Raw genomic sequence first — 22,791 nt, 5'->3', positions numbered from 1 at the left:
GGTGTGGTGCAAGGAGTTTGGATTCGGTGACTCGGTTTGGTTACCAGAATGCACATTTTATCCAGGACCAGGGGGTTGGTGGGAAAGAGTTCCAGGAAAGTATGTTGTGGAAGTTCCCATAAATAGACTTTAACCCTTTGGTCAAAAGTTTAAAAAGTTTGGCCCTCTTCAAACTTGAGCCAGAATACTGGGCAAAAACGCTGACCTCTCTTTACATATCTGTGAGTCGATCTAGCACTCTTCCTGCCTCATGGAGGGGTTCAATCATTTCACCAATTTATAAAGCGGGGGATAGAACGCTGCCAAAAAATTATCGGCTGATAGCACTCCTGGATATCGAGGCCAAATATTTTGCGGGGCTCCTGCTGACCCACCTGTGCGAATGGGCAACACACCACAACATAATTCCTTCGAGTCAAACTGGGTTCAGCAGAGAAACGGGAACTACAACAAACTTGCTGGCAATTTCGCAACTTATCGACAAAGCGAGGGTGAATAAACAGGCTCTTCACCTTTGCTTTGTCGACTTTAAGGCGGCGTTTGATAACGTTAACCGGGGTCTCCTCTGGAGAAAATTGGCCTCCTGGGGGATCCCCGACCCCCTTCTGCACTCTTTGATCGAACTGCATACCAATACGTGGGTCCAGGTAAAACTCGGCAACGGCACACACCTCTCCAGGCGCATCCCGACCACTAACGGCCTAAAGCAAGGGTGCATTTTAGCACCGACCCTCTTCAACTTATTTACAGCCGACTTACCACCCGCCCTAGAAATCTGCAATGGGCACGCCCCACGCTTGGGAGGTAAAGCGTTGCCCAGTATATCTTACGCAGACGACGTGGTCCTGGTCAGCCACACCAAAATAGGTCTCCAAAACCTCATCAAGGCACTGCAAGGATATGCCGAAGCGAACCTGTTGGAAATAAATCTTGACAAGACCAAAGTTCTGTCTATAAATGGGAACAAAAAGCTGCATACTTGGTTCCTTGGAACAAAGGTTGTCGCAAACTGTTTAGAATATAAATACATGGGAATATTGTTTGACAAAGGAGGTCGCTTCTCGAACCAATTAGAGGGAATCAGGAGGAAAGGGATGCTGATAGCGACCACGCTCAAACAGCTAAAGTCTAATCTAAATGGTCCTACTCTACTCCCACTGCTCCGTGTGGTACAAGTTAAGCTAGAGTCATCTATTACATACGGCAGTGAGACCCTAAAAGGCAAAGACGCGAAACTGCTGGACACAACAATTGCAAAGGCTTATCGACTTCTCTTTAACCTGCCAACCTATACCTCACAGGCCCAGATCCGGCTAGAGTTTGGACTGACCTCCCAAAACCTAGTGAGGAGAGGCGCGTACATAAAGTGTTGGCAGAAAATCAAGAACTCGCCAGAAAATTCACTTAACCATCTGCTATGGCTAGACTTAAGCAGCTCTCTTCAATTGCCGGCAAAAACTTTCTTAGAGGAATCCCTGACTGTCACAGGTCTCAAAGAACTATGGGAAACTCCTTTACCGCATGTGCAGTTCAAGCGTGTTGTAAACAAGAGCATAAAAAGTCAATCGCACTTGGAAGATAAAGCGACTTTTTCACAAAGGCGACACGCTTGGATGACTCTGGCCACATATAAATCGCCTGGGCGACAGGCATACTTTAGTCTGGGGTACGGCAGGAAATCAAAAGAAGCCTTTTTAAAATACAGGCTAGGAATTTTACCCTCTATCCCACATTTGCAACCATGGTTGAGAAGGGACTGTGGGACAAAATGCAGGCTGTGCGGGGCAGAAAATGAAGATCTCGAACACCTATTATGTATCTGCCCAAGGCTGAAAGAGGAAAGAGTAGCCCTGTTAAAAACTGCCTTCAACGAACAAAGAATCCGCACACGCAGACAAGCGGTTCTTGCTTGTTTTGACCCAGGCCTTCCCCCACTAAACGGGAAGTTGGTAAAATTCTTGAAATGTCTGGAACTGAAACTAAAAAATCTGGCAGAGAGCACAAGACTGGACTAGTTGAAAAATGGCCAAGACTTTACACCATGACCACATACCCGTACCAAAACGTTTTTATTAAGTTCTCTTGTTTTAAAAAATAATATATCTTTCCTTACAATCTTTTATCTGAATGCATGAACTATCAATGTACTTTTGTAATGGTTTTAATTAACCTAAAAACAATAAAAATACTTACTTACTTACTTACATGTTGATGTGATATATAGGACGAGGGGTTCTGTCTTCCGAGATTGTAAACGAGTCACCTGGCAAAATGAATTATCTTGTTTAGGGACAGATTAAGGTTTGTGGTTAGCCCACCAACAAGCTATTGCCCTAATCTTGTGAACTCATAACTATCAATCAATCAATACATTTGTAAAGCGCGCTACTCACCTGGGAGGGTCTCATGGCGCTGAAGGGAGGGGGGGTGCCTACTATTGCTCGAATAACCAGGTCTTGAGGTGTTTCCTGAAGGTGGGTGGTCTTGGGTCAGTCGTAGGTTTGCGGAGAGGGAGTTTCATGTCTTGGCTGCTAGGTAGGAGAACGATCTTCCTCCGGTGGTGGTTCTGCGAATCCGTGGGACGCTGGCGAGGGCGAGGCTGGTGGAGCGGAGCTCGCGGGTGGGAGTGTAGAACGAGAGGCGGCTGTTGAGGTATTCGGGCCCATGTTGTGGAGCGCTTTGTGTGCGTGGGTGAGCAGCCTGAACGTGATCCTCTTGCTGACGGGGAGCCAGAGCAGGTTTCTCAGGTGGGCGGATATGTGGCTGTGGCGAGGAATGTCGAGGATGAGTCGTGCGGAGGCGTTCTGTATGTGTTGAAGGCGTTTCTGAAGTTTGGCTGTGGTTCCTGCGTACAGAGCATTTCCGTAGTCCAGTCGGCTGGTGACGAGGGCCTGGGTGACCATCTTTCTGGTTTCGGTGGGGATCCACCGGAAGATCTTTCGGAGCATGCGCAGGGTGTTGAAACATGAGGATAACTAGTGCATTGCATAAGGCCGTGCATTGCATAAGGCCGTAGCTATGTGTAAAGTAAGTGAGAACAGATAAACACGACTGCCATAGCCATGCTCTCCTCTCAAAGATAGACTTAACAAAAAACTGACTCTGCCTCACACTTTCTGGCCTTGCAACAATTCCCTTGACATGTCACTGACTCTGACCCAGCCGTACTAACACTTTACATTAGACAGGGAAGTATCTGCCTCAAGTAATACCAATAAAGAATGATTTACAGGGTCATTTAGACTGGGCGGCCGATAGCCCTAAGCCCTCCATGTCATTGGAGGACCTGGCCTGTGCTTAACTGGTGGAGAACTAGCCCCACACATTAGTGCACCCTGCCTGTCTGAGGGGACATTATGGGTCCAATTAAAAATTTCGCAGACAGATCAAAGTAATTCAGGAGTTTACGACTGCCGCCCTGCCTTTAGTCAGCCCACGAATTAAGAGTTCATCGCCGGCCGTGAGATGAACACTATGGGTTTGTATGAACCACCATCATGAGGTTTATAAAAAGCAATTAAAAAGTTTGGTGTGCGTCTGTCATTGGTGATAGATGCTTGCAGTAAATTTTTAAATGTTTTACTTTTCTGAAAACAAACTTCCAAAGCAGACGATTATCATATAGACTATTTCCTAATTGATCAGCCAGTGGTGGTTATATTAATGGCAGGTGATCAAGAAAGAGAGAAGGCAGAGAGGAAGAAGTTAAGAGATAAAGGGCCAGATGTAGGTGGATAAATACCGGTCGGTAACGCCGAAATTCAGTAAATTTCAGCGTTACCGACTGGTATTTAGCCATTTCTAATGTAGGTAGGGAATCAGTAAATACCGATTCCTTAATAACGATTCCTTATTGCTCTTGCATATAAGGAATCGGTAATACCGATTCCTTAAATGCAAGGTAGGAAGCACATTGAAGAGTGCTTTTGAGCCTTAGGAAATCGGTAATTACCACCAACTTCAAGTTGGTGGTAATTACTGATTTCCCTTAGGGCATGTATATGCGCCACATGTTCACACATACACATTTCAGGGGTGCAACAGGGTGTCCCTCGGACACCCTGGCACCCTTGAAATACCTCCCGGTATTACCGATTCGGTAATAACGAATCGCTAATACTGAATGTCTTCATATTCATTCCTATGAGCCTCCAAGCCCATAGAAATGAATGGGTAGGTATTCCTTATTACTGAATCTCAATTGCCGATTCAGTAATAAGGAATATTAAGGATTCGGTATTTTTTACCGAATCTTTACCTACATAGGAAATACCGATTTCTTAATAGCGAATCTGTAAAATTCGCTATTAAGAAATCGGTATTTCGCATTTACCTACATCTAGCCCAAAGGGATCAGAGAGAGAGAGGAGAGAATGGATAGTTGGAAAGAGAAAGGCGAAGGGAGCAGGGCTGGTTTGAGAATTAGTCCCAAGGCTGCTTCTGGTTCCCCAGTCCAGCTTTGAAAGTGTTGCTAAAGATTTCACTGTAAAGCACAAAACCGTTTTGTGTTGGAAAGTACCCCTAAAGGTAATGCAAATGGTGCTTCAAGGTACTTTGTGATACTTTGCATCATGAAGTGGGGCCCTTGGGTGCTAGAAAGGCATTCCCATGCTACCGTTCATGGTTTTTGAATGTACTAACCCTGTTAGACAAGGGTTGCACTGCAAATTATAACACATCATCGAGGCAGGCAGGCAAGTGCTAAATAGGGGAAATGTTTTTCATTCTTCTAACTTTTCCCGCATTGCAACTGTGCTGCACTTTACAGCACACATAACAATGAGGGGAAAAGTTAGAAAGTGTGTTTAGCAAAGTATTTCTTACTGGAAGCCAACCTTTCCAGTATGTAACCTGTTCTAGACACCATGCAGAAACATTTGCAGTGTGCGTGTGGCGCTAGAGACCCTGTTAGCACACCAGTGTTGGGACAGAGAGAGAGCCATATCTTACTAAATGCAGCTATGTGAGGAGCTCTCCTACTAGCGCAGTGCAGAGCAGCAACTTGGCTTGTGCACTCCGTTATACACCCTCTTTAGTAAAAGTGCTCGTAATGTGGTTTACAATGATGGACTTCAGCTAAAACGGGATACACAAGTAAGGGAATCTACATGAGGAGGGATAAGTATAAAGAGAAATCCCTATTTTTTTTTTAAAAAAAGTGTACGTATGTGGATGATATAGAGCAAGCAGGATTTCAAACAAACGAGAATTAGCACTGATCAAAAGGAAAGAAAATATGACTAGAGGTGAAATATCATTCAGCGTGTTCTATTACTTCAAGCTGTAAGACTATTTTTATAAAGTTAGGGTACTGTGAGGAGACCGTGAAATACATAGCCTTATGTCAAAAGAAATACGTGAATACGTATAATGGTTTGCGGTTCTTCTAAGCAAATTTTTTAAATGAGGAAAGAGTAGGTAAATGTTTTATTCAGGGTAAAATTGTCTTTTTGCTATTTTTGTAAACGTTGAGTTAATTGTACAATGCTTTCCTGAGGCAAGAATTGTGCCATTGTTATGTACGTTTTCATGTAAGCTAGAGCACTAGACAGGTACTCTTTCTGGGAGGTGGGTGAACACACCTCCAAACGCAACGAATCAGAAATACAATGCTACTGAAACAGTGGGAACAGGAAGAAACCGCAAAAACAACAGTTAATGGACAGAATGCAGAACAATGTCATACATTCACCCCACTACAGAGATCTGAGCCTAAATCCATCTTTTTTTTGCACTCCACACCACCCCATTTCAGACATGGCCATATGCAAATCAGCCTTGACCCTGTGCCTCATGGGAACAGTCCAGCCCAAACTGCCAAGCCATGTTCTGCATTCTGTCCATCAACTGTTGTTTTTGAATTTGTCACCCCGAGTGGAATGTGTCATGCCCCGAGTTTCCTACACACTGCCCCTTTAATTGAGACCGCTATTTAAGTCACCAAGACTCTTGGAGCGACGCTTCACGTTCTTGAGTCTAGCTCCGATGGTTCTGGTGTTCCGTCCTGTTCCTGTTTGCCTGACTTCCTGACGCTCCTGCGGAACCTGCTTGGAAATCATTACAGGATGGGTATGCTCAGACGTGAGTCCCATGCTCTCCACACCACTGGAGTCAAGCTATCCGGGCTGAAGACGGCTGATAGCCAGAAACCGGTCCTAGGATGCTTGATTCCGGTCCAGGAAAGACACAGGTTTTTGGCGCGATTAATCTTATTTGTTTGCGACTTTGCGCTCGCTTGGCCTGATTATGTAAGAGTTTACTTTAGAGAACTTAAGTTAGGTAATTCTAGAGAGACTCTAGTCCGTCCTTTGTCCTCCTGCCACCAAGAAGAGATAGTGGTGGATTGATAGGTTTAGTTACATTTTAGTATTAGTTGGTAATTTTTTAGCAGTCTGCGTGACGCATCCTCTGTCACGTCACATGCTGCTGAGTGCTGCTTACCCCAGTCCTTAGTAGAACCTTTTGTAGTTTGTTTAGTGAGTGGCAAAAGGCTTATCATTAGCAGGACATCAGCAGCAACCAATCAACAATTTGGTGTATGCAAAAATTCATGCACGAATCCTCCATCTATGGGGTACCAGACTTCAAAACATACTGTTACACCAGCCAGCTCCAGTGGATTGCATACTGGCTATCAGGCAGAAATCTAGAAGAAATAGGACTGTTACAGAGGGAGTGGGCAGGGGGTAAGCTACATAAGTTACTGATGCCAAACGTAAAGATACCACCAAATACACCTCCACTACTTAAAGTGGCTCTACAATACTGGAGGAAGGTGCTACAATATACTAAACAACAAAGACCCTATGCCCCGAATATTCCATTGATGGGTATCCCTCTCTAGAGGAAGGGGTTACAATATACTAAACAACAATGACCGTATGCCCCGAATATTCCATTGATGGGTATCCCTTTACCTATGGCGGTAGTATCCCAACGACGCATCTCAGTCTGGCTGGAAGCAGGAGTGGATACGATAGGCATGCTCTTTGTGGGTGGTACACTGGTAGATCATGATACACTTGTAAGAGAGCAAGGAGTACCAAATACACTTTTTTTGACACACACACATATCCTGCGATTTATACGCAAGGGATGGGCACCGGATGGGCAAGAACCCCCAATGCACGAATTAGTGAACATGTTGTACCTAATGGGAAATGCCAGCCATCTAAGAAAATGGTTGGCACATGGGATCAAAGCATATATGGCAACTTCACTACAGTCTCTCAGAGAAAGGTGGAACACGGAAATAGGTAGGGATCTTACGGATAAGGAATGGAAGGGTATTATCGAATATCCCAGGAAGGTGTCACATATTCCAAAATTTAAATTAATGATATTACACTGGGCATATCTATCCCCCACAGATTAAGTGTGATGTTTGCGGATGCAGCTTTTGAGTGCCCCCAATGTCAAGAGCCAAACGCTGACCTACTACACATGTTATGGTCCTGCCCAAGAATTTTAAATTACTTGTCCACAACACACAACATATTAACAACAATAGCGCCTGGGAGAATAATCAACACCTTAGAATTCTGTCTGCTGGGACTATGTCTTACTAGCAAAACTGGGCACCCCACAACCCGCTTACTTAATCTAATGATGATAATAGCAAAAAGAACTATAACAATGTGCTGGAAGGCGTGGGAAGCACCAGTGGTCCAGGATTGGTATAATGATGCACTCCGTTGGTGAACTGCAGAGGGTGAAGAAATTCAAAGGGAAGAAAGGTGTGGGCTTCAGTAAAAAACTACTTCATTGGACTGGAATGCATTAATGGAAGAACTTAAAGAGACTGATATCCATGCAATTTCACAATTATAATGTTGAAGATGGTAATAGTACAGATGCCAGTACATTCAGGACACACTGTTATTATTATTAAGGCGAAGTCTATAGCTCGAGTTAAGAATTTGCAAAGTAACGTACATGTGGTGGTGTTCGTTGCGAATGAGTAAATTAACAATACAGCCGAAAGGGTGGGAGGGGGGATGAGTTATTTCAGTTGTTAACGTTTTTTTTTCTTTTTTTAGGTATGATAAAATGAGGGAAAGTTTACTGGGCATGGTATAGAAATGACAAGATATACAAAGGATGCATATAATGACACTTTGTGCAAAATGCTTTTGTTTGCCCACATATGTAAAAGAAAACACATGTAAGTTACTATGATACTGGACTATAACAACCTTAGAACCGCTCCACTAATAGCTCTATAAAGACGCAATTGAATAGATGTATAGCAAAACACCAGTAAATGTTGATAGGAAGACAAGTTGTTCATTGTAATGGATGAGAACCAACCTTAATAAAATATGTTTAAAAAAAATGTGTCCTCCATCTATGCATTTTTGAGGACTAAAATAAATGGAAATGCAGGCTTAGTCAACAATTGGCCTGTCTGGAATAGGTGGCCTAGGTCAGGTGATACTTAGGCTTAGTTAGTATACTGGAATCACAATGGATTAAGGAACACTGGATTAGTGTTCATAAATAATAACTAGACGGTCCACGAATCCCGCAATACTAGTCAACCAGATTAGATAGGTTCATTTTATTGCAATTGTTGTTTCCATAAATGTTTTTTGAGCGTTTTTTAAAATATGTTATTTGATTCACACCAGTCATCCATGTTGGTCTCTTTCTTTCTTGATTAGCATCCAGGAGCAAGAAGACGGGGCTGTCAGAGTCTGCGGGAGCGCTGATGGCCAGTACCGCTCCTCTACCGAGGGCTCTGTTGCTGGCCCCAGTAAGTCATCCTGTTGTTAATATTAATAATTATACTTCCCTAAATTTTACTGCACCTTATTTTTTCTAAACTATTATTTTGGTTTCCTAATTCTATTTTTTACAAAATCTTCTTTGATCTAGACTGTTTCTAAATTCTTGTAATCCCTCTCTCTAAGTGCCTCTGCTATGACTCTCTGTACTACTACTATTAGTCTATCTGTAGCTAAGCTTGCCCAATTGACCACTCTTTATTTAAAAGGTTTTAAATAAAACTCAGATTTACCAATAGCTATAGCCACTGATTTCAGTCCTTTGGGTTGTCCTCTCCTAATCTTCTTAATCTTGAGGCTTTTCGACAATTCCCGCCAACAAAATGCCCAACCAGATATTTTACTATTTTTGATAGGATACTAGGACATACTACTACTGTTGTAGGGATTCTGCACATACAGGACTATGCACAAGAAAATAGATGGTGATAGGAGGTTGGACCTTCCTCACACCTCAGAACCCACAATCCCCTAACCGACTAGCTATAGTGTCTCATTAGCTCCCCGAACCCCCCGAAGATACCATATGATTAGACAACCTAGACCATAACCCTCCCGACCTCTCGGAGTCGCGGAAGCAATGCCCACCCTTTCGCTCACTCATGTAAGTCCACACCAAATACCACATAGTCTATGTAAGTTCAAAATGTTTATTTTCAACTAACAAGCACTGTACGTTGTTCTATAATGCAGTATATGAACCAGCAGCAACAGCAAAATGCATAAGATTAAAACAATAAACATTGTTACAACTGCAAGTCCATAGAAGACATAAGGGGAAATCATGATAGCAGAACAGTGGTTGAAGAGTCACCCTCCCCTTGGTAGGAATATAGTTTATATAAATGAAGACCCCTGAGCGAATTCTGGGGGACCTCGGCCTCACCTTAGAACTTAGAAGTATTGGTTACATTATAAGCTCTGCAAAGCTCTGGTTCGTGAAAAGGAATCTTCCGTCTGTTATGAGAAAAATGGTATGTGTTAGTATAATGCAAGTATTTCTCAGTTGTGCCAAAAAGTGTAGCATGTTATGCCTAAGCAATACGGACTGATATGAACTCCATATTAAAGTGGCTTGTTGTTTTTCGACCTTGTACGCAGCGCTCAGACAGTAGCATTATGAGCTCATGTGGACTCAAAGGCGTCTTACACAACAAGCTGCGAGGAAATGTGCACAAAAATAAAAGACATGAAGCTAAAATGGTTGCATAGCTCAGGCTAACTTAGAAAATATTAGAATGACCCTAGGGACAATATAACACTACTAGTATCTACTCTACTATAGTACCCGATGTGTACTAGTGATGTATGTAGTATATGTATGTATTAACTTTTTTCAATCTTGCTAGTGAAAAAGAATAAATAGGGGGGAAGTGTGTATGGCACCTAAAAAATGTGTAATGTTTTTTCTAGGTTTACTACTGACCACCAGTGCCAGAGCCAGCGGCGATGCAATGCTGCAACTTCGGAGAGAGCAGGAGATGCGGCAGCTGCAGGAGCTGCAGGGGGTGAGCCAGCAGCAGTGGTGGGCGGTGGTAAGCTATATTCCTAACTTATTGACATTACAATCGCTGCAAGGGTGTACGCTGTATTGTTGAGACTTAGTAAGTGATAAGTTGTCGTGAACAACGGTTGAAGAAGACACCCCTTACTTAGCATTAGCAATAGCATTAGCTGCGGGAGTTGAGTAACCAATTGCCTCTTTTATCTGACTTCAACTCAGCTGTGAAATTTTTATGGAGAAGACAAAGTCAGATCTGATTACCATGATGGATTGGTTGAACGAGAAGGGAAAGAAGGGTGGAAGGAGGAAAGACGGGTGAGATGTAATATTTATGACTGGCAGAGAAGGATGCATGCATAGGTGGCTGATAGGAATCAAATGCATGGGTAGTTGAAGGATGGGTGGAAGGTGAAAGAAAAGATGCCTGCCTGGGTGGGTGAAATTGTATGGGTGGATAGCAAGAAACTAAGGATTGTTGAGAGATTAAGAATGATAGATGTTTGCTTTGAATGGATGGATGTCTGGATGGTATTCATCATAGAGAGCATAGGTGGAGACTGTCACTGGATGAACAGTCTTAGTTTGAAGAGAATGTAAAACAAACCGCACCAGAGTAGCAAAGCAGAGGAGATTACAAATGAAGTTGTATTTTCAGAATACTCCCTTGACTTGCAGTAGTTTGAAAGCACAGCATATATACTGTGTATGTATGTATGTATGTAGTTATCAACCACCTTCCTCCGACTCTGAGGACCACTTCCTTCCTATGTTAATTTATTTTCGACTATGTCAGTCAGCCTGCCATGGGTGGCCTATCGGCTGGTTGCACAATCAATCAAAACAAAGTACCTGATGTTGTCCCATATATAAGCAATGATCATTGGATCAGATATCATCTGCCTTTTTGTAGTAGTCAGGGCAGGGGGAAGTGAAAATGAGCAGTAGCCCTTAATGTAAGTATGGCCAGTGCCACCTGTAATAGAAAAATCCGAGCTTCCTCACCTGCAGACAGTAGTAAATAAAATGAACATGAATCCGCGTCATGATGACTCGAGTATGTTTGTCTTGGGCACAAGCTGACTGAGCTGGCATGCCGGCTATAACAAGGTTACGTAATTTCACTAAACAAGAGAGAAGAAGAAGACTGGTGTACTGTGTACTCAAGTCCATAGTGCTAGTATAATGCCTGAAACTCTCACAAATGTTAGAGGCCAAGCAAGTGGAAGGATAGATGCATACCACAAATGTTATTTACTGTGCTTGCTAGTGCTACTGTGCCACTAAGTGTTGAATTAATTTTGTGTTACTGTTTAGCTAAGAGTATTGGTTACAATAGTCTTTTTTTCTTTCTTGATATAGCTCCTCCTTCCCAAGCATAAAAACCAACCAGGAAGGAGTTGGCAGCCCTGGCCCGGCACCAGAAGCTGGAGGGCATCTGCCAAGAATACCAGGGGCTGGAGGGTCTGGCAGAGGAGGAGGCAGCGGCAACTGCAGCCTCCTCTAATGCCCTGGGCCCCAGCCAGGCCCCTCCTGTGGTACGGCGCTGTGGTCAGGCAGCTGCCCGCCACCGCACTACAACATCCAATACTGCTGTCCCTGTGGATGCAATTCCAGGGCATATGCACGCTGCATGCTCATCCAAATGGCGCATCTAGAGGAGCTCTTAGAGGAGCAGAACAAAAAGATCAAGGTCCTGGAGAAGGAAATAAGAAGAGCCTGCCGATAATCATAAGACCCTGTTGGATTGTCCCTTTTTTAATCCTTTTTTTGGTAGGTTGGAATTGAGCATTGGGGTTTATTTATTATGGACAATTTGGACATTTGTATGGACTTTCTCGTTTTGGACATTGGTTGGGGTTAGGGAGAGGGGTGGGTCGGGTGTTGTGGGATTTTTTACATAGTTTATTTTTGTTAGGAGATTAAATTATATTTATACTTAAACATAGCATACTTTGTTAATGTTTTGTGGGGGTTACTGTTTTACGTCACATGGTTTTCTTGCTAATGCATAGCCGCAGCCAGTGTTTGATTTAAATAATCTGCCGATTTTGTAACACACAAACAGCTAGATGTGGTACCCCTCACTGAGAGACTTGTCCTACAAATACTGTCAGTCTTTCCTCCTAGTCCATTATTATACCTCACTCGACACAAGCTTAACCTTTAGTGCTGTGTTGGAGGATGATGAATCCAATCAATGCCGGCAATTAATTATGACGGATTAGGTTTCTTTGTAAAAAAAAGTTTACTTGCAAACATACTGAGAATGGGTGGGCAAGCAGAATAAGATCCTCGCCCCTGCCTTGAAATTAAATTAGTGTTGCTTTCACCACATCCACCCCAGCAAGTGCGTGATCAATTATTGGTGTACATTAAATTCAGTCACACCTCAACATAAATCACACAGCCCTGGGGAAGAGGGTTAGGGTTTGATGAAAGCGTGGGAAGGGGGGTCTGGGGAAAGGGTTGACGAAGAAAAGCACTAGGCACGGACAAACAAAAAAACATAATATTGGCAGACGACCTTCATATCGATAATCCTGTTAAGGGAGAAAAAGGAAATGAATGCATGATGAAGATGATGACTTGATGGGTAATGAGAAGTATTACGTACTAACTAGAGTAGTAGACAGTACAGGGCAGCAGCATATTATTAATTATTATGCTATGTGCCATGACTGTCTGCCCTCAAAGAGACCCAAATTATATACATTTTTACTTCTGTTGTTATGTTATGTTATGTTATGTTATGTTATGTTATGTTATGTTATGTTATGTTCAGGGGCGTTTTATATAGCGCTCAGCTACTCCGAGGAGTGTCCCGGCGCTTCAAAAACCCTCGGCGGTACAAAAGATGGGGGCAAAATAGAGCACCTACTGCACAAAGAGCAGAGTTTTAAGGTCCTTCCGGAAAGCTAGCAGATTGCCAGTAGATCTCAAAGATAGAGGCAAGATCGCTGGCACTGGCTCTCCGATTGAGGCCAAAAATGACATGAGCAGCAGAGTTTTGGGCAATTTGCAAGCGGGTTCGAAGAAACTCCGGCATGCCAAGATACAGCACATTGGCATAGTCCAGGCGTGAGCCTATCAATGCCTGCACAGTCACTTTTCTGTGATCCAGTGAGAGTAGGGGCAGGAATTTCCTGATCATCTTCAGGAGACCAAAGCATTTGGCCACTAGGCCAAACACCTGAGGTTTCAGAGAGAGGTCATTATCGAGCTGCACTCCGAGAATTTTGGCGACTGCAGAGTCACTGGAGGGGGGAAACATCGCCACCGGCCACCAGGACTTCCACCTCGGTTCCGGAGGGCAGCCAAAAAACAACACCTCAGATTTGTCGGAGTTGCACTTGAGGTTGTTTTGCTGAAACCAGTCGAATACAGCCTCTAGACAACCTCTGATGATCTCGCCATCAAAATCGGAGCCTCTGTCACACGAGAAGAGAACCTGGGTGTCGTCAGCATACGACACGATCTGAGCTCCATGGGCCTCAGCCATTGCCGCCAGGGGGGCCATATGGATATTAAAAAGAGTTGGGCTCAAAATTGAGCCCTGGGGCACTCCCACCTCTAGTGGCGGCATCGTGGCAGAGAACGGAGGAGCCCAGGGAAATGGGTCTGTAATTAGCATGTGCCGTGGGATCTAGATTAGGCTTTTTTAAAAGTGGCAGAATGAGAGCCTGTTTCCAGGGCTGAGGCACCACCCCTGTGCTAAGGGAAAGATTAAGCACCGGATTAACTAAGGGGTTAATCACATGCGCAACTTTTGCAAGGATTGTAGCGGGACAGGGGTCAAGAGGGGAGCCTGATTTTAGTTTTGAAAGAAGGTCCAAGGAGGCCTGTGGCGTTAAGGGCGGAAAATCCGCAAGGGAAGGCCTCTCGGCGTCTAACGATAGTACGGGTAGAGACGCTCCCTGGGCTACGGACACATACAGGGCTTCCTTTTAAAAGCTAGCAAAGAAAATTAAAAAATAGCTGAAGGGAAAAATTAATCAAATTATTTAACCTCTTCGCTGCTGATGATGAGCTCAGCTCGTCATCAGCCACGGTGGTCGTGTGCTGATGACGAGCTGAGCTCGTCATGTAAAACAGCTCTTTGAATTTTGCCGCACACAGCGGGAAAAGCCGCCGCAGCAATGCGGTTAAAAGATGTTGATACTAAAGTGTTATTGAATGTTATCCTGATCAAATTGGAGAGTTGCATCACGGCATTCCTCTCGTCCTCCCTTCCATGGACGCTGCGTCTGTCAATCTTGGGTGCCACTGCCTGCCTGGAGGATGCGGGTTGGTAGGTGAGTATGAGTTGTTTTTCTCTGTTTAGCACAGGGTAAAAGCCGGCCTGTAAGTGTAGATGGGAAAACAAAAGGGATATTTAGAAATCATGGAGAAAAATAAGTAAATTACGGAGAAGTGCAAACACTTTCAGAGCAGCATGGCTAAATCATGTCTACTCTATTGTCTGTTTGCTGCATTAACCTACAACTGCAACAGGACAGAGCAGGCCCACGGCACCCACCCAACCTCTACTTAGTTTAGATTTTGACTGAGCCAGACAGAGCACACATGTCACATATACAGCAACATAGCTTTTTCCAAAGTAGGTAACTAAAACAATGGCATGTACAGCTGTCAGTCATACCGCCACTATTACACACTCGTGACACCACTCCACCACTACACAGACATGTAGGTCTGCTGTGGTTCTTGTTGATTTTTTTACCTTGTATGCCACTCATGAAATGCTCTGAGTTATTCCATCAATCATCTCCGATCCTACTTATTGACTGCGAAGGTATTATGTCACTGTGGTCATCATCCTGGTATTGTTCAACTCAGTCTGCAGTGTACCGAGTGAGTCCAGATTCCATATTCAAAAATGCAATGGATTGGCCTACAGTAGAAGTACAAATCTGTTACTAAACAACAAGAAGGGAAACATTGACTTGATTCACTTTTAGTGTGTAGGTTAAATATTAGTACACAATGAATTCACTTCATGCACAACAAACAACACAAACACCAATCACTCAGAGTCAGCGTCCAATGCATGCCATCATTATTACCTGTTCTTTGTTCTCATCTTAAGTTAAGGGGCATTCTCTCTCTGCTTTGAAACGAGAATAGCTACAGTAGGCATCATGTTCCACTTCTTTTGGAGAGACTCAACGAAGCAACATTTTTTGGTACTTTTCCCCATCCTATCATTATCTAGGTTGAGGGAAATGAATTTAGGGCAAGTCAGGAGGATGGAGCAGGACTTGGAGGAGTGGACATAAGTTAAATGCACAGAGCTGCAACTCCAATATGGAAATAAAAAAGACTAGAAGACGGTGGCACTGGTGATGGACTTGTTGTGATTCGAATTCCGAACCAGAAAGACAGAGACACACAGAACAAATAAAAGTAAAATAAGGAAGAAAGAAAGAAAGAAGTTCACAAATTCAAGGAAACCCACCCCTTCCACAAAAGAAAAAGAGAGAATGTCCAGTGCTAACATTTTAGCCAGCTTAGCTTAGCATTGTACAAATATGCCATTCGGTGGTTGCGTTCATATTCCCCCTCCAACCTAAGCATACTGACAATGGTAGGCTGGATTATTTTTCTTTGTGGTACAGCTGATGCAGGTAACTTCTTGAACCCAGCTAGGCTCAGCAACACACTTTTTCCATTGCAGTACTCTGTTGGCTTGGTGTCTCAGCCTTTCTCTTGCTACAGTACCACTGAGATGTTGCTGAGGATTTGGGTGATACCACTACACTGCTTGGGACAGGGCTGCTTTGTGCACCAGAGAAAATATGTCCATCTTGTTCACCTTCAACAGCGATCATATCTTCTTCATCAACACCAACAGCAGTTGAAGTTTTACTTAGGCCTTTAAGGTGTTCCTCCCACTGGATCAAGTGGTGTTTTTATCGGATGGATTGTTTGGCCTCCGGTACCATAGTTTGTACCAAGCTTACCCCGACTGACAGTATGCCGATGAATTGAGCATATAGCAACGTTCTCCTCCTTACTGCTAACCCAAAAAAAGTTCCAAACTAGGGAGCTGAACTTTCTTGCGCTGCTGGAGGTGCCACTTGCAATGCTGGATGAACTGGAGGGTGAGCTTGGAATTTGACTCTGGGCAGTACCACTACTACCTCCTGAGGTTGTGGTTGTGCTGGATGTAGGTCCCTGTCGGGAATTTGCTAATGCAAATATGGAAGCTGGAGGTGGTGTAACCTGTCTTGGTGGCATCTGTGCTACATCCCTCGCAGCAATTTGGGATAGGGTAATAATGTTGGTCTCCATCTCCACTGGGCCGGGAGTGATGTTCATGATGACTGGCTCGTCAACATCCCCCTTTTCTACATCTACCTACGTAACTGTAAGGCTTTCTGGAACCTTCCTTTTCCCTAGCCTTGTCTTGTGGCGTGCCTCACTCGCAGACTGTGCTGGTGGCTTCCAAGTAGCATTTAGATCATCAGAAGGGGGGCTTGAAGAAGAAGTTGATGGACTAACCATGCTTTTCCTTGCTGGGGCTCTGGAAGACAATGGATCTTTTGAAAGAGTGGCTTGCTACTCTCCATCTGCAGGAATCTCAATTTCCTGAACTGCCCCTACTTCGGGAGAAACAACTACTAATGTGGGCTGTTGTTGCGGCTGTTGTTCCGGCTGTTGTTGCCCACTTATCTGCGAGTTTCCACCAGTGTTGATTGGGTACTACTTTGCCATAATGACATTTCAACATCACTGCTAGTTGGCATTTGCGCAAGTAGACTGGCTACCTCTGCGACACTCATGGGCTTGAGCCTAGGTTGTTGGGGTGGGCCAGCTGATGCGGAGGTGCTGTTCCCAGCTTGGTCCCTGGACACCGCTGATGCAGGCATAATTTTTGCTTTCCCAAAAAACATATTGGCCTGCACACTAGTCTTGGTAGGTGGCAGTGCCACTTCCTTCTTCTGTTCCTCCTTCTCTCTGGCAACTTTCTTAGTACTGGAGGACCTAGTATCTTTCTTTGGGGCCATCTTCTTCCTTCCAATGTCAGCAGGACGCAGGTGCACAAGTTGCAGAGATGTCTGTGGTCACACGTGGATGTGCGGTGGTGCGCAGCGGGACTACTGTCTGGCAGTACAAAGGGTGATGATGACGCCTCCTCCTCTGTCTTTTTGTGCACCTAAAAGCAAAGAAGCCAGGAGAAGAACATCAGTGAAATATTGCATTTGTTGTTGTGGTTCAATTATTACTAGTACAAACAAATATAATATATAGCTTAGTATGTGGTGGTCACACTTGATTGTGTTATATTATTACATTTCATTAACTCAGTTTAAGTTATAAAAAAAAACATAACAGTGTAGCCATTTGTGAGACTTTGACCACAAGGGCTTTCATTTACTGTGTACACTCAGGAAGGATGGGAAAGAAGAAGAACAAAAACAAAAATACAAATGTAATGCAAGTGGAACCTGTTTGGCATTATTTTCTCATCACGTCATTCAGGGAGCTGCAACTGGCAAAGGGGATGGCAGCAGTAAGCCAAGAGGAACAAAGGACAGACATGCAAGCATATATGGAAAAAGCAGCTCACTACTAAACTACCACCGCAAAATGGCCACCAGCCACATGGCCAGGCCCACAACAACAAGAAAGGGAAGGCAGACAATGCAAGCCTACGGAAAAAGCACACTGCCTGGCTTCAAAATGGCCGACAGCCACATGGCAAGGCCCACAACAACAAGAAGCCTAGGTCAAAAGGAACAAAGGAAACACATGCAAGCCTATATGGCAAAAGCAGCACACTTCTAAACTGCCACCACAAAATGGCCACCAGCCACATAGTCACTCACAGTCACAAGCAGGAGGCCTGGAAAACAATGAACTCAAGCAGGCCTATGATGGGCAGGCAACGGAGGCATGCTAAATAACACAGCCTTAATGCAATAAAATGCAAAAATAAAAATCCACAGGGCTAAATAAGGTATGCAAGTTACACAACAACCACAGCACAAACACACACACACACACACAAACAACAAGGGCATTTATTTAACCCATACAAAAAAAGTGAAATACCCCAGAAAATACACATTTTGCAATTCAATCCAATGCCATCCATGCCCTAAATGATGTTTAAATTCAACAGACACCACAGAAACAGTTGTTTCATGCACCCACCATGACTATCTCTGGGCCTACTGGCTACCCACAATAAAAAAAATTAAAAAATGATGAAAAGTACAAAAATTGTAGTTGCAGCAACTGCAATGCCCCAATCAAACAAACAACACCAACTTACTTGTAAAATCTCAAATCTAAAAGTCCTCAAATCCAAAATCCTCAAATCCACTGATATATAATGCAGCTGACACAAAGGGTGATCCTTCCAGCTCCAAATCCAAATGAAAAGTGAACAGGACATGGACAAAGCACTTGAAGGAGCCTGCTGGACAAGAACAGGAAGTTGGAGACTCTGGGGCACTTCCTTCCTCTCCAAAACAAAAGTGAAAAAAGAAAAAGGACTCCTTGCACGAAAAGGTACAGCCAAATTTCAATCTGAGGAGTTTTTTCATCCACATTTTCGAGATGTTTTGATGCTGCTCGAGAGATATTCTTTGCCAGATTGCAAATTTTGCGTGTTCGGCATCGCAAGCTTCACTAAACTTCCGCTGGATGTCCGATGGCGTGTCCGAATGACATGTTCGCGATCACACACTCTCGTGGAAGCGCTAGGCCGGCTACCAAAATCTCATGGCGCACGCCAACGGATCGGAAAACTCATCAGCGAACGCAGGGATCCCGTAAGTCGGTATTGCGTAATCACATTTTGAAAGCACGCACAAAGGAAAAACTCCGCTCCGCCGCGGATTGCAGAGTTTTCGGTAACTCCGCAATCTACGCGGAACTCGGAGTTGCCAAAAATCTGCAAACTCCACGAGCTGAGCTGATTTTACCGCCCACGCTTACTTATAAGTGTTTTGTCCAGCACAATATCCTTGGTGCAACAACATCAACTGTTGCATGGCTAAACACTTGTAAGGTCCCAAAAGCGAGACCGTGCAAAGAGGCTACTCTTGTTCGAGGATGAGGATGAGACTCTCTAAAAGAGTGGTTCCTGCCAGAGGGGATGAGACTACATATTTCCAGGGGGTTAACTGTGAGAAGGAGCTGTGCTTAGTTTCTAAAAGAATTTGCCCAAAGCTCTGCTCAGAAACCCGCATCTGGTGCAATTAAATGTCAGCGTGCTCATTACCAAGGATTGGGCTGTGCAGTCTTGATTCCATCTCAAGCCTCTTTAATCCACAGTGAAAGCGGTCTTGGCCCCTACAAATCACACTAACCTATGAATCCAGAATGCTGCGTGAATGGTTGTTATCCCCATGTTTTTAAGTTGATAAAGTGGTATTTAAACCTTTTAATCCCCAGCATACTAGGATGACAAACTGTTATATATCTCTTACAATTCTGGAAAAATTCTCTTTATACCGATTTTAACCGAGCATTATTGCAATAATTTTAATTAATTGTGCAATAAGAATGATCTATCTATCTAAACCCACTAATAGGGACTCCCTGTCCCTTTACATCACTTGTGCAAGTTTCTGCGTTCTCCCTCTTTGACAGGTTTTCTGCCGTTCTCTTCCTTGTCTTCCTGCTTTGTGTGTTTAACCTCTTTAGCGATGGGCAAGGGTCTAATGCCGAAAAATCAGTGCGGGTGGAATCCCCGGCTCAAATTAAGCACTGAGAGAATTTGCAATATTTGCCTTTGCAATGGTGAAAGCGTCTCTTGAAAGACCTTCACCTGTCAGAGGAAAACAGACTGTAAAGTAAACAAGCATTTGCAATGCAATAGGTCTCGCATTAGGAAAGTTTGAGCTATTGGTATTGTAAATGACACATTTTTTATTTATGTGTTGGTTTTGAAAATAGCGAATTTAATAGCTTTGTCATTTACAATGCCAATAGTTTTAACTTTTGTAAATGTGACACCTATAGCATTTGTAACGCAATATGTGTTTTATTTAGGTGACTTAGATGTATTGATATTACAAATAGCAATAGTTTTACAAACAATTTAATAATTAATGCTTAAATAAAAGTTATTGTAATTTATAATGACAGTAGCTTAAACTTTTGTAAATAACTTTTGTGAAGATTCTGTTCATTGTATTTTATTGTGACAAAAATCCAGGAACACAAGTGAAATATTAACATCTTTTTGTGACATTTGTAATCAAGCTTGAAACATTGAGAGAACATTTTAGCCAGTTGTTGAATGGTTGCGCAGATTGATGCTGTGGTGGCGACGAGTGATGCTGTGGTGGTGCTGAGTGATACTGTGGTGGTGCGATAGATAGAGGGAGGGAGGGTGGGAGGGCGATAGTGAGGGCGATAGATAGAGTGTATTTATGTTGCATTGAGTAGAGTGTAAGTATGAGGTGTGTAATTATATGGCACGGAGTTGTATTATGTGGATTGTATTTACGTTGCATTGAGAAGAGTGTAATTATGTGGCGTGTAATTATGTGGCACTGAGTGGTAATATGGGGAGTGTATGTTGTATTCCGTAGAGTGTAATTATGTGGCGTGTAATTATGTGGCACTGAGTGGCATTAGGAGTGTATGTTGCATTGAGTGCAGTGTAATTATTTAGCGTGTAATTATGTGGCACTGAGTGGTATTTGGAGTGTATGTTGCATTGAGTGCAGTGTAATTATGTAGAATATAATTATGTGGCACTGAGTGGTATTGTGTGGAGTGTATGTTGTATTCAGTAGAGTGTAATTGTGTGGTGTGTAATTATCTGGCACTGAGTGGTATTAGGAGTGCATGTTGCATTGAGTGCAGTGTAATTATTTAGCGTGTAATTATGTGGCACTGAGTGGTATTAGGAGTGTATGTTTCCTTGAGTGCAGTGTAATTATGTGGAGTGTAATTATGTGGCACTGAGTGGTATTAGGAGTGTATGTTTCCTTGAGTGCAGTGTAATTATGTGTAGTGTAATTATGTGGCACTGAGTGGTATTTGGAGAGTATGTTTTCTTGAGTGCAGTGTAAGTGTGTCGGTGGGGGTGGTATTTGTGTGTGTGGGTGTGAGGGGGGTGTGTGAAGGGGGTGTGTGAAGGGGGGAGTGTGAGTGGGGGGGTGTGAGTGGGGGGGTGTGAGTGGGGGGGAGTGTGAGTAGGGGGGTGTGAGTGGGGGGGAGTGTGAGTGGGGAGGAGTGTGAGTGGGGGGGAGTGTGAGTGGGGGGAGTGTGAGTGGGGGGAGTGTGAGTGGGGGAGGGGAGTGAGTGGGGGAGGGGAGTGTGTGTGGGGGAGGGGAGTGTGTGTGGGGGGAGGGGAGTGTGTGTGGGGGGAGGGGAGTGTATGTGTGGGGGAGGGGAGTGTGTGTGGGGGGAGGGGAGTGTGTGTGTGGGGGGAGGGGAGTATGTGTGTGGGGGGAGGGGTGTGTGTGTGTGGGGGGAGGGACAGTGTGTGTGTGGGGGAGGGGAGTGTGTGTGGGAGGGAGGGGAGTGTGTGTGTGGGGGGGAGGGGCAGTGTGTGTGTGGGGGGAGGGGAGTGTGTGTGTGTGGGGGGAGGGGAGTGTGTGTGTGGGGGGAGGGGAGTGTGTGTGTGTGGGGGGGAGGGGAGTGTGTGTGTGGGGGGGGAGGGGAGTGTGGGGGGGAGGGGAGTGTGTGTGGGGGAGAGGAGTGTGTGTGGGGAGGGGAGTGTGTGTGTGGGGGAGGGGAGTGTGTGTGGGGGGGAGGGGAGTCTGTGTGGGGGGAGGGGAGTCTGTGTGGGGAGGGAGGGGAGTGTGTGTGGGGGAGGGGAGTGTGTGTGGGGGAGGGGAGTCTGTGTGGGGGGGAGGGGAGTCTGTGTGGGGGGAGGGGAGTCTGTGTGGGGGGGAGGCTGTGTGTGGGGGGAGTCAGCAAAGCAACTATAAGATTAAGTACACTAACTGTTAGCAATAAATCTTCCTTAACAGTGCGTAGGGCACGAAAAAAGAAAGGGTTAAATACCAAAATCAGAAAGGAATAAAAAAAGGTGACGTTTTTAGGTTTAAAGCATTTTATTAAGCATTCACAAAAAAAAGAGACAAACAGTTGACAACTGGGAGCAAGCGTCCGATACAGTCATATAATAGCGCACCAGCGCGTTAGGGACCTGTGAAAGCAGTGTACATTCAAATGCAATGGCTGGTGCGTATGCTACCACAAGGTGCTCCAAAGTGAACAAACCCCCCAACTCCCCACCTCCCCGAACCAAACCATGCCCCTTCCCCCCAACCCCGTCCAGTGCCCCAGAGCAACACCCGCCCACCCTTCCAAAGACCGTCCCCCCCCCTCCTATGCCCTCGTAACTAGGCTCGCAGGCCTTCCAAGTCTGCCAATGTAGTCAGCCTCAACAGGCGGAGATATCTGGGGCACGTAAGCTCTGTAAATTCCCCCACAAGCAATGAGTGAAACGGTTGCCATAGTTCATTAAATTGTTCCACCTCTCCCACCACCATAAGCGACAATTTTTCCATTCCCAGGACATGCCAT

The sequence above is a fragment of the Lissotriton vulgaris genome, chromosome 4_1 (genome assembly GCF_964263255.1).
Source record: "Lissotriton vulgaris chromosome 4_1, aLisVul1.2, whole genome shotgun sequence".
Classification (NCBI taxonomy): domain Eukaryota; kingdom Metazoa; phylum Chordata; class Amphibia; order Caudata; family Salamandridae; genus Lissotriton; species Lissotriton vulgaris.
The sequence above is the reverse complement of the archived record's forward strand: the minus strand, read 5'-3'. Positions refer to the sequence as shown.